Raw genomic sequence first — 12,059 nt, 5'->3', positions numbered from 1 at the left:
TTATGTACGAGAGTACTTCAAAAAGTAATTTGCACGTTATTATAACTGTCCACGTAACTTCCATCGAATGTTGTACTACACTTCAAAGTGACACAAATACATGACATTATTTTTCAGCATAGTCACCAAGTCCTTGTAAACAATAGTTGGACCGTTCCGCCACTCGTTCAGTTTCTCGAAATCCGCTCCTTGGCCACGGATCCGTTCGAGAAACGCTGTGTGAATATCATGGTTTGAAAATCTCTTTCATCCCCCATCCCCTGCCATTTTCCAGACGCTCTTTAACTTTCCCGAAAAGACAGAAAGATATTCTTTCCTTCCCATTCAGTATGTCTTACGTCTGCCCCACCTTGGTAAATTTGTTGGCACCATTTGCCTACGGCTGGTTGCGACGTAGTATTAGGTCCACATATCCCATGAATTTCACGGTTGACCTGTGTCCATTATAGAGATTTTGCCCGCAATAATCTTACTGTCCCAAGTACTTGAACCATGGAGTGCATTCTCAATTGCCGTGCAATTTAACTCCCACACAGTGATTACCTGTTATTCTTACCAAGCACAAATGTGTTTTCAAGCAACCCAGATCATGTACTTGTCTATAACAATGCGCCGTTCTTGTTGTGCAATAGTCTTTATGCGCTAAGACATGTAGCTTACTTTCTGACGTCCAAACGTATCAGTACCTTTTACGCTATGGTTCTGAGTAGAGAGTAATCTTTCTGTGAAGTGATTTTCTAGACCAAACTACGATTGTTACTAACCGTTGGAACATCTAAGTTTCTCTCATTTCACCGCGTAAGTATGGAGACAATTCACAGAAAATATATTCGAGCGTTAATGATATTTCTTGTAATTAAAGTTAAGTGTCAACCGGGACGAAAAATGTCAGAGTGCTTAAACCAGCGGCAACGCATGGCTCTTAACAGACAAAAAGTGTTTAAGTGTGCTATTGATGACCTATATATAAAGAAAACAACACAGCTTTCTAAATAGTTTTAAGATTCGTTTGGATACTCTTTTCATTCATTGCCACTCAGAGCAAAAACAGTAACCTTTTTTCATCTTACTTTAAGTCAGTAAATGGCTCATTCTCATCCAGTGATTCAAATGGCGCCAAAAAGGCGGGTGAAACGAAAAGTCAGACCGAAATACTCAGTTGAGTCTTCTGAATTAGTTTCTCTCGACAACGGATGGCGACTGTACCGGATGGGATCACTGTCTTGTACGACAACGATGTTCCCCATTTTCTTGAAAGTCATCCAAGAGATGGTTGTAACAACAGAGCTGTATCGAGTAGCTCAGTGGAACACAGTTAGTTATTACTACAGACTTCTGTCCGAAGGGTGGTCTGAAACAGCCAACCACGCTGGTCGATTCTGTGCAAACCTCACCACTTTTGCATAATTACTGGAAATTACACTCAATTGAACCTGCTTGCTATAGTCAAGCGTTTGTATACCTCTATATTTTTGATCTCCCACACTATCCTTCGGTATGAAATTGACAATACGCTGAAGCCTGAAGATGTCCCCTAACATACAATACAGTGGCGGCTTTTAGTAAAAGTTAGTGATGGTGCTGCTCCTGTCACGGACTGCGAGGCCCCTCCCGCCGGAGGTTCGATTCCTCCCTCGGGCATGGGTGTGTGTGTTGTTCTTAGCGTAAGTTAGTTTAAGCAGTGTGTAAGTCTAGGGACCGGTGACATTAGCAGTTTGGTCCCTTAGGTATTCACACACATTTAAACATTTGATGGTGCTGCTCCAGAAAATGTTTACCCTTTTTTGAAAACTGTATAAAAGACAATTTATTCAGAAACTTGACAAAATTATAAAATAACCATGTCAAACATTTGTACTTACTTTAAGCTAAACTGCTACCGTCCAAACTTAATTTGTTCATTTAACAATTAAATGCGTTCGTCTTGTTTTAATTTGCGCGAAAAGATCAATAATGCCTTCCTTGATTTTTGGATGACAACTGAGAAGATTTTTCTACATTGAAAGCACTCCAAGCGAATTTAGTCTTTCCAGGTTTATAGTGTTTACTGAAACTGTCAAGACAATTTTTGTCAGTTTTGTAATTTCACTAAGAACATCATTTACATTATTTTACAAAGTAAATTTCAGCATGTCAGTTAATCTGCAATATTGATTAGCATCGGACCTACAAGACAACACTTTTAGTTCATTTTCAGACTTTTCTTTGTGAGCAATGAGATATATTTTAGTAGTCAGTACCATCTCTTCTGTAGGATCTTTATTCTTGAAATTAGTGAAGCACTTCCTGTTGAGCCAATGGCCTTGACGCAGAGGTAACACCGGTTCTCGTCAGATCACCGAAGTTAAGCGCTGTCGGCCCGGGGTAGCACTTTGATGGGTGACTGTCTGGTCTGCCGGACGCTGTTGGCAAGCGGGGTGCACTCAGCCCTTGTGAGGAAAACTAAGGAGCTACTTGTTTAGGAAGTAGAGACTCTGGCCTCGTAAACTGACATACGGTCGTGAGACGGTGTGCTGACCACATGCCCCTCCATAACGCATCCAGTGACGCCTGTGAGCTGAGGATGACACGGCGACCCGTCAGTACGGTTGGGCCTTCATGGCCTTTTCGGGTGGAGTTTAGTTCAATTTTAGTTTTACTTACTGTTGAACAATGTAGCACCTACTAATCGTTTAGTGGAATCATATCTTTCAATTAGCTTCCTTAGCTTCTGCCACGAGTGTTTAAAGGATTCTCATAGTACTTTCAGTGTCTTATTTCTAAAATGGTAGTTACGAAACAAGTTAAATATTCATGAACTTTAAATACACTAATTTCTCGAGACTGCATGTGTTTGCAAATTATTTCAGCATGAGCAAAATGTGGTGAAACATCTCTAACCGTATAACCGAAATCAAAAATAATCATCATTCAGATATTTTAAAATACCTGTTGCTTCTGAAGTGATTTGATGTTGAATTTCAGTTGGTCAGGTTTTCTTTTCTTTTTATTCTTCTTTTTCTTTAAAGATAGCGAATTTTCATGAAGGTTCATGGTCCACAGTTGAAGTTCCACATTGTGGAGGATGGATGTGGAATGCTGACGTCCATATGCTTCTAGAGAACAAATTCGGAACCACCAGAATGTTGGAGAAACATATTACTGCGTTTCGTGTAATAAGTGCTGTATTTCTCATAGTTAAATTAAGTTGATTGGCGTAACAGAATGAAATGTGCATTACGAGAATTTGCTTTTATTTGTTTTTATGTCTAAATGTGTTAAAAACGCTTTGATATGCCATGTGCCATGTGCCATTTGATTTTCTGGAGTAAAGAATCCACAAAACTTCTAAATATTCATTTATTCCAAGTGTACTGTAGAACAAGGACCATCTGAGTACGTTCCGAAACATCTGTTGTATGATCAGTATTGAGATCTGTAAAGGAAGCTTTTCTCACAACTGTCCTTATCTCATCATGGTATCTTTGTAGCAGGAACTCAAGTATCTGATTCTGGGTGGTCTCGGAAAAACCTCTTAAGACTGCACTCGATTCTAAGTGACCCTTTATATCCGAATTTATTAATCCTCTAAATCCTCTAGATATACTGTATAGTCTACTTCATCATGTTCGCGTAAAGGAGTTTCAAATTTTTCACAAAGAAAACGCAATTTATTAATTTGTACTTAGCTCAACGGTTTTTTCAACCTTAATGTTATACTCACTGATACAAAGTTTGTAAGCTTTACTACGTTTCCCCTCAATATTTACGAATCCTAAAAGCGACAGTGGAATTACATCAGAATTGCAGTAGTAATGTGTTTCTTGCACTGCTCGTGCTTTGCAGTGTTTTTGAATCCTTATGTTTATATTTCCAAAATCATTTTCTTTACTCGTTACATCAGCTTCAAACTGAAAACACGGGAAGCAAAACAGTGTATTTTTACATCACAGCTGGAAATCTGCTATTTAGAATTAAAATTTCGAATATATTTCTTGCTCTTGCTTATGCCTGGCTGAGGATAGAAAGTCATATGTTGTACGGCCCCGTTTCTGAACTGTAATTTCTCATGGAGAGACAGCTGTGAAAACTGAAGCTGCTGAAGTTTACTTGCAGTCTTAGGATTCAATTGTTGGAAATGCAGTTCCATGGCTGATGTTTTCTACAAAATCAAAGAACTGGAAAAACTAATCAAATAGAACAGATGGAAGCAGGATAATAATCTAATTCTACACAAAGGACAGAAAGAAGGTCAGCTTCGGTCGTAATATCATCTGTCTTTTCTACTGCAGATTTAGATTTCAGCTAACAGTGCTGATATCGTCAGAGAGTTACAGGCAGTCACGCAGATTTAACGCAATGATAACGACATGTATTCCAATATAACTTAGGTACGTGGTACGTAGATGACTTAATTTGCTTAATAGATGAACCACAGGCTCTGATAAAAGAAAAGAACTTCATGGCAACATAAACTCCATCCACCCACAAATACAGTTCACCATTGAAACACAAACAGATGAAAAACTTAATTTCTGAGATCTCACCATACACAATACAAACAACAAACATGAATTAACAATCTACAGAAGACCCACAATCACCGGTACTATTATTCATAACCAATCCAATCACCCCATAACTCACAAAGAAGCTTCAGATATTTACTACACAGACTGAACAAAATACCAATGAACAAACATGATTACACACAGGAAATGAACGCAAGAAAACACATTGCACAGGAGAATGGATATAATGCAAAATGAGTAGACAAAATACTACAGGATACAAAAACAAACATCACATAACCATGAAACACACACACAAACAAACACAACACAACACACAACAAATCAGCACAAAGTAAGCAACAAATGGCACATAATGTCTTACACCAACAAAGTCACACACGGGGTGTGTAATATACTATGGAAACATGGCCTGAACATAGCATACAGAACCAACAACAAAATGCAAAGCAGGCTTGGAAGAAATATCACCAACACTGACAAATACAGCCAGTCTGGTATGCACCAACTTACTTGTAATTGCTGTCAATCTGTATATGTGGGTCAAACTTGCAGGAATTTCAGAACCAGGTTATACAGAACACCTCAGAGCACTGAAAAGCAATAGCTCACTCTCAACATTCGCGGACTACCTGATAGCACAAAACCAACACACTACAAACACTGAAACTGACGTACACATCCTTAAAACTAGTAGCAGCTTATACCAAAAATTAGCTATAGAAGAAAACTACCATATCCAAAAATCAATATCCCAAGGAGAGAAAGTATTAAATGAATACACATCACTGTGCGCTTGACACAGTCACGTCGATTAAATATTTGGGTGTAACATTGCAGAGCGAAATGAAGTGGGACAAGCATGTAATAGCAGTTGTGTGGAAGTCGGATGGTCGTCCCCGGTTCATTGGTAGAATTTTGGGAAGATGTGGTTCATCTGTATAGGAAACCGCTTATAAAACACTAATACGACCTATTCTTGAGTACTGCTCGAGTGTTTGGGATCCCTATCAGGTCGGATTGAGGGAGGATATAGAAGCAATTCAGAGGCGGGCTGCTAGATTTGTTACTGGTAGGTTTGATCATCACGCGAGTGTTACGGAAATGCTTCAGGAACTCGGGTGGGAGTCTCTAGAGGAAAGGAGGCGTCCTTTTCGTGAATCGCTACTGAGGAAATTTAGAGAACCAGCATTTGAGGCTGACTGCAGTACAATTTTACTGTCGCCAACTTACATTTCGCGGAAAGACCATAAAAATAAGATAAGAGAGATTAGGGCTCCTACAAATGCATATAGGCAGTTATTTTTCCCTCTTTCTGTTTGGGAGTGGAACAGGGAGAGAAGATGCTAGTTGTGGTACGAGGTAACCTCCGCCACGCACCGTATGTTGGATTGCGCAGTATGTATGTAGATGTAGATGTAGAAATGAGTACTACACAGCCACAGCCACAACAGCACGTAATGGCGGCGAAAACTCTGCCTATGTTCTGAAAAATCGGAGAAAGTGCAGTATCAAGCGACCAGAGGTCACGAAATCTGAATATTCACGTCGCCAACAAAATATGAGAAAGCACTACAACATCAAAGCCTTAAGTTACACACAAAAACGTGATATATACTAATTTCCGTTGGTAAATGCATAATAAACAGTAAAATGAAAAAAAAAATACATTTTGCTGTTTGTAGATGAGAAGTTGTAGATTGTGTAGCAAACTAGCTACCAACATAAATGTCTAATAGCATCACGTAAGGTGTGTAAACTTACACATAAATGCACTCTTTTACCAATTAAGCTATAACGAGAACTTTAGACATAATGTTATAAACAACACACAGTGCATCAGGTCGTTAATACATATGTCAACTGTGAACGACGAACATACGATGTATAATATTTTCAGCGGTTATTCATTCACAATTGGAAATAGTACGTATCAAAATTTCGCTAAATGTTAGTATGTAAGAACAATCTTACAGTAAGAAAATAAAAAATAGCCCACTGAAGATAGCAGAAAAAGTGCTGAAACATGTCTGGGTAAAACAAAACAGAATTACTCGTCCTATATATTGAAAAACGTTTTGGTTGATGTATCACCACAGACAGACTATAGAACCATGCCTATTGTGCTATAAGATTTCATTAATAGAGAGCTCTGGCAGAGATCGATTTGTCGTATGTCAAAGACCACATTTACATTGTCTGTAGGATATATGTTTAGGAATACTTCTTAACGTCTTCGACAAATCAGTAAAGTCAGTTTTGAAAATACCCCCACATATGCAAGAGCAAGTTTTACAAAAAAGTGCTGTATTCTCTGTTCTTTAAATGTGTGAATAAAGAAAGATTTGCTTAAGCCGGCTGCAAAGGCTTGTATAGGAAGCAGAACAGTATGTGTTAAGAAAAACAACTATTTCAAAAAATGCAAAAAGTGAGTTTTTTGAAAACGGTCCTCTATTAGCAAAATTCGGAGTAAGTATTAAAATCCATGGAGAAGAAATAAAAACCTTGAGGTTCGCCGATGACATTGTAATTCTGTCAGAGACAGCAAAGGACTTGGAAGAGCAGTTGAATGGAATGGACAGTGTCTTGAAAGGAGGATATAAGATGAACATCAACAAAAGCAAATCGAGGATAATGGAATGTAGTCGAATTAAGTCGAGTGATGCTGAGGGAATTAGATTAGGAAATGAGACACTTAAAGTAGTAAAGGAGTTTTGCTATGTGGGGAGCAAAATAACTCATGATGGTCGAAGTAGAGAGGATATAAAATGCAGACTGGCAATGGCAAGGAAAGCGTTTCTGAAGAAGAGAAATTTGTTAACATCGAGTATAGATTTAAGTGTCAGGAAGTCGTTTCTAAAAGTATTTTTATGGAGTGTAGCCATGTATGGAAGTGAAACATGGATGATAAATAGTTTGGACAAGAAGAGAATAGAAGCTTTCGAAATGTGGTGCTACAGAAGAACGCTGAAGATTAGATGGGTAGATCACATAACTAATGAGGAGGTATTGAATAGAATTGGGGAGAATAGGAGTTTGTGGCACAACTTGACAAGAAGAAGGGACATGATCTGAGGGATCAAGGGATCACAAATTTAGCATTGGAGGTCAGTGTGGAGGGTAAAAATCGTAGAGGGAGACCAAGAGATGAATACACTAAGCAGATTCAGCAGGACGTAGGTTGCAGTAAGTACTGGGAGATGAAGAAGCTTGCACAGGATAGAATAGCATGGAGAGCTGCATCAAACCAGTCTCAGGACTGAAGACCACAACAACAACAACATTAGGCTATGAGGGTGCAACGAAAAGTGATGCATCCGAATTTTTTATTTGAAAATAAAATAAACGTTTTTAACATTATACGTCGTTATTCTTCACGTCTAGATACTTCTTTCTCAACGTACTCACCCTGGCGACGAACACATTTCTCCTAACGAGCCAACGGGTTACCAATTTGTTGATACCGACACTGTAACATGTCTGACTTTGTTGACGCAGCCACAACCTCACCTCTGCTTACACCGCTTTATCACTACCTTCGTTCTTGAAGTTTAGGGGAACAGATGAATATTGGGTGGAGTCGAGTCGAGACTGTATGTAGGATGATCGATAACAATGAACCCAAAGCGTCGTATTGTTGCAGATGTCGCAACGCTCGTGTGTGGTCTGGAATTGTCTTGCTGAAGGATGAGGTGATCCATGTGCGGACATACTCTTCGAACTCGTGCTTTCAGTTTCCTGAGTGTCTCGCAGAACACGGACATACATCTACATCTACATCATACTCCGCAAGCCACCTAGTTGTGTATGACGGAGGGTACTTTCGGTACCACAATCTGATCCCTCCAACCCTGTTCCACTCGCGAATATTGCGTGGGAAGAATGATTGACGGTAAGCCTGTGTATTGACTCTGATTTCTCGAATTTTCTCTTCGTGGTCAATACGCGAGATGTATGTGGAAGGAAGTAATATGTTGTCCGGCTCCTCCTGAAAAGTGCTGTCCCGAAATTTCAGTAGTAAATCTCTCCGTGATGCGAAACGCCTCTTTCTTAACGTCTGCCAGTGGAGTTTGTTTAGCATCTCCGTAACGCTCTATCAGTGGCTAAACGATCCCGTGACGAAACACGCCGCTCTCCGTTGGATCTTCTCTGTCTCCTGTATCAGTCCTACTTGATAGGAATCCCAGATAGACGAACAATATTTAAGAATCGGGCGGACAACTGCCTTAAAAAAGCCACATAGCTGCGTTACAAAACGCAGTTTTACATGCAAAAATGCTGAACCATCTATCGGCAGAAGGTGGAAACTTGAGTTATTCGACTGAGTAATATGGATGGCGTGTAATACCTCAACCGATATAGAGAACTGAAAAAAAATTTGGAGGCATTACTTTTAAGCAACCCCTCGTAATTACAGCACGCAGAGACACATTGAAGCAATCATTCTTCTCGCGTTCCATACATGAATGGAACGGGAAAAATCTTCAGTAACTTGTACAATGGGGTATACCCTCTGCCATGCATTTCATAGCACTTTACAACAGCAATAACATTTTCTCTCAAGACTCACATAACAGCTGCAAATGTGTCGTCAAATCACGTGCTTTGTTTCGAATAAACTATTTCAGCACACTAACAAAACATCCTTCCCTGGTAGTTGAGTGGCCAGCCGGCACGGTAGCTCAGCGTGTTCAGTCAAAGGCTTCTGTAATAAAAAACTGAAAAAAGGAATCAACGATCAACTTGTACGGATGTCCTGTGACGTCCGCCCAGACCAAACGCAACGAACAATTCAGAGCAAAATGAATAGAGATAAAAAAAATTTAAAAAAGTGGTCAGGGCGGTGGAATGTTATACCTAACGGCCCGGGTTCGATTCCCGGCAGGGTCAGAGATTTTCTCAGCTCTGGGACTGGGTGTAGTGTTGTCCTTATCATCATCATTTCATGCCCATCGACACGCAAGTCGCCGAAGTGGCGTCAACTCGAAACACTTGCACCAGGCGAACGGTGCACCCGACGGGAGGCCCTAGCCACTCGGCATTTCCATTTTACCAACAGAACTTCCAGCAGCACCGTATCTCTCATCTTATTTTTATCTGTTTCCCCTTCCCCTCCTACAAAATTTTCTTCAAGTTTGTTTCCCTTATATAGTCCTTTCTCCTTTCAGGTATCCCTTCTTTGCTTAGTAGTGGTTTCCAGTACGAGCTTTTCACACTAATACAGGTTCTCCAAGGAACTGTTTTATTTTCCTATGTGCGGTAGGTCTTTCTGTCTTCCTCATATTCAGGCACACTGCGACGCCTTTTCATTCTTCCTCTTGCTATTCTTGTGTTGCAGTTCTACACTATCTGTCAGTCGCATATTTTGACGTCAGTATTCCCCACTGCCTGCTTCATTTACTGAATTTTTATATTTTATGCTTTGTCGGTTAACTTCATTATTCTGACTCTCATCCACGAATTTCTACTAAGCTTCGTCTATTGCCTGTTTCACCCACTGCTATTCCACTATTTTATCTTTCAAAGCTACCCTCTCGTCTTCTAGTTGTATTACTTTTCCCTGTTTCAGCCATTGGTTGGTTAATGCACCCATTCAAACTTTAAGCTTTTCATTTTATCGTGGTCTTATCTCCTTAAATTTTTCCCTTTATGCAATTAATTCAGTCTTAATCTGAATCCACCTCTGCCCCTGGAAACGTTTTGCAGTTTAAAAACTAGTTTAGGAATCTCTGTCTTACTAGAAAACTTCCAGTTTCCCCAGGTTTCTACCATATATTCAGACTTCTTCATGAGACTTAAACCAAGGTTTTGCAATTATTAAATTTACACAGTGGAGAATTCTCCCAGGCAGCTTCCCCTTTTGTACTCCTGCTCCATTCCATATTCTCCAACTGTTTTCTTTCTTTTTCTATTCGTAATGTGGATTTCCAGTCCCCCATCACAATTAAATTTTCGTCTTGCTTAACCATCCGAATAATTTCTCTTATCCCATAATGCATTCTTTCAACCTTTTCATCATCTGCAGAGCTCGTACGCTTATAAACTTGTGCCGCTGTGGCTGTTGTTGGCTTTGTAACATATATATCCTGGCCGCGATGATGTGGTCATTGTCGTCATAGAATGAAGAAACTGACCCTTTACGAAACATACAGCGTTAAAACAAATGGAAATCTCTAATAAGATACCTACCTGAAATGTTTCAACGATGAAATGCCAAGAGAAACCAAAGTTCTGTCATACAGTGAGAAGAAAGCTCTTCTACTTACTAATTTTGGATAGTTGACTTATTACTGTGAAGTCAGAAAGCTTGATGTGGTCTCCACTCTACTGAGACATGCAGAAAGTGGAAGTAGAGAGGCAATAAGCTGTAAAATGTCACTGTGACAACCGAGAAGTTGCGCTGGAAGGACGAGGACGAGCGCAGCTTTAGATGCCATCTGCCAGATTAGAACACGTGCGTCTGCTGACAGATGAAAGCACGCTTCCTAATAGTTTAATTACAATAAATTCGTCCATCTCGATAAACTGAATGTGGTGCGTTGCAGATAAAGAGAGTAGCAATGAACATACCGTGAGTCATTATTGTGCTCTCCTCCAATACACGCCTGATGTCAGTGGGAAGCTTTTATCTTGTGACACCGAGCGACGTGTCAGGTTGCGACACGAATGGTATGCACCGAACATTAAGAGAGTATTCACAGACTAATATTTATCGATAAGCCATCAATGAGTCTGCCAGAGACAGAACAATATAAATATTTGCCTACATGATTCAGTTTTAATAATTTGAGAACAGATCGGTTCTCAGAGAGGCCCTGCACACTGAAAGATGCGTAAGTGTTAGTATACGTCTTATTTATTTCCCTACGCAACCAAAACAAAAAAATAGAAAGCTATATAGCATTTTCAGTTTCAGCTACAATATCAGGTTCTTCCTCATATGCCTATGATGCAATGTTTTTATTGACAAGTCGTAATGTAATATCAGTGCCGTATTTAAACATCCAAAGGGAGTGCTAAGAAACATTAATAACAAATACTACCTTTCACTCTCTGAAAGGCTAACTTCTACAGTATTTTCATGTAACGTAATTTTACTTAACATCTAGAAGTGCAGCTCATTCAAACAAACATGCTAGACGTACTAATTTATCAACATCTGAATAGCGACAGCGAAAAGAAAAGAAAGTCATGGACATACAAGGGAAAATCATAAATCCCGAGATTTAAGCTGAATCCGTTAAGAACTTCGCTACTTATATCATGAAAGGAATTTACCAATGCTCTTCCGTCAGCTGCACTGGAACGTGTTTTATGTGCTGTTTGTATCTGACAGTTTAGTCTTCAGTCATTGAATGATCCGTTTGGGACAATTGTTCAAAGGGGATATTGAAATTGCCGGCCGCGGTGGTCTAGCGGTTCTGGCGCTGCAGTCCGGAACCGCGGGACTGCTACGGTCGCAGGTTCGAATCCTGCCTCGGCCGTGGGTGTGTGTGATGTCCTTAGGTTAGTTAGGTTTAAGTAGTTTTAAGTTCTAGGGGACTTATG

The 12,059-nt window shown here is 39.8% G+C and overlaps 1 pseudogene; it reads right to left on the bottom strand.

Annotated features, from left to right (window-relative positions):
* Positions 1-1,898: 1,898 nt before the first annotated feature.
* Positions 1,899-11,091, bottom strand: LOC124556356 (annotated as a pseudogene).
* Between the last annotated feature and the right edge of the window lie 968 nt (positions 11,092-12,059).

This window comes from Schistocerca americana, chromosome X, assembly GCF_021461395.2.
Source record: "Schistocerca americana isolate TAMUIC-IGC-003095 chromosome X, iqSchAmer2.1, whole genome shotgun sequence".
In the NCBI taxonomy this organism is placed as follows: domain Eukaryota; kingdom Metazoa; phylum Arthropoda; class Insecta; order Orthoptera; family Acrididae; genus Schistocerca; species Schistocerca americana.
The sequence above is the reverse complement of the archived record's forward strand: the minus strand, read 5'-3'. Positions and strand labels throughout refer to the sequence as shown.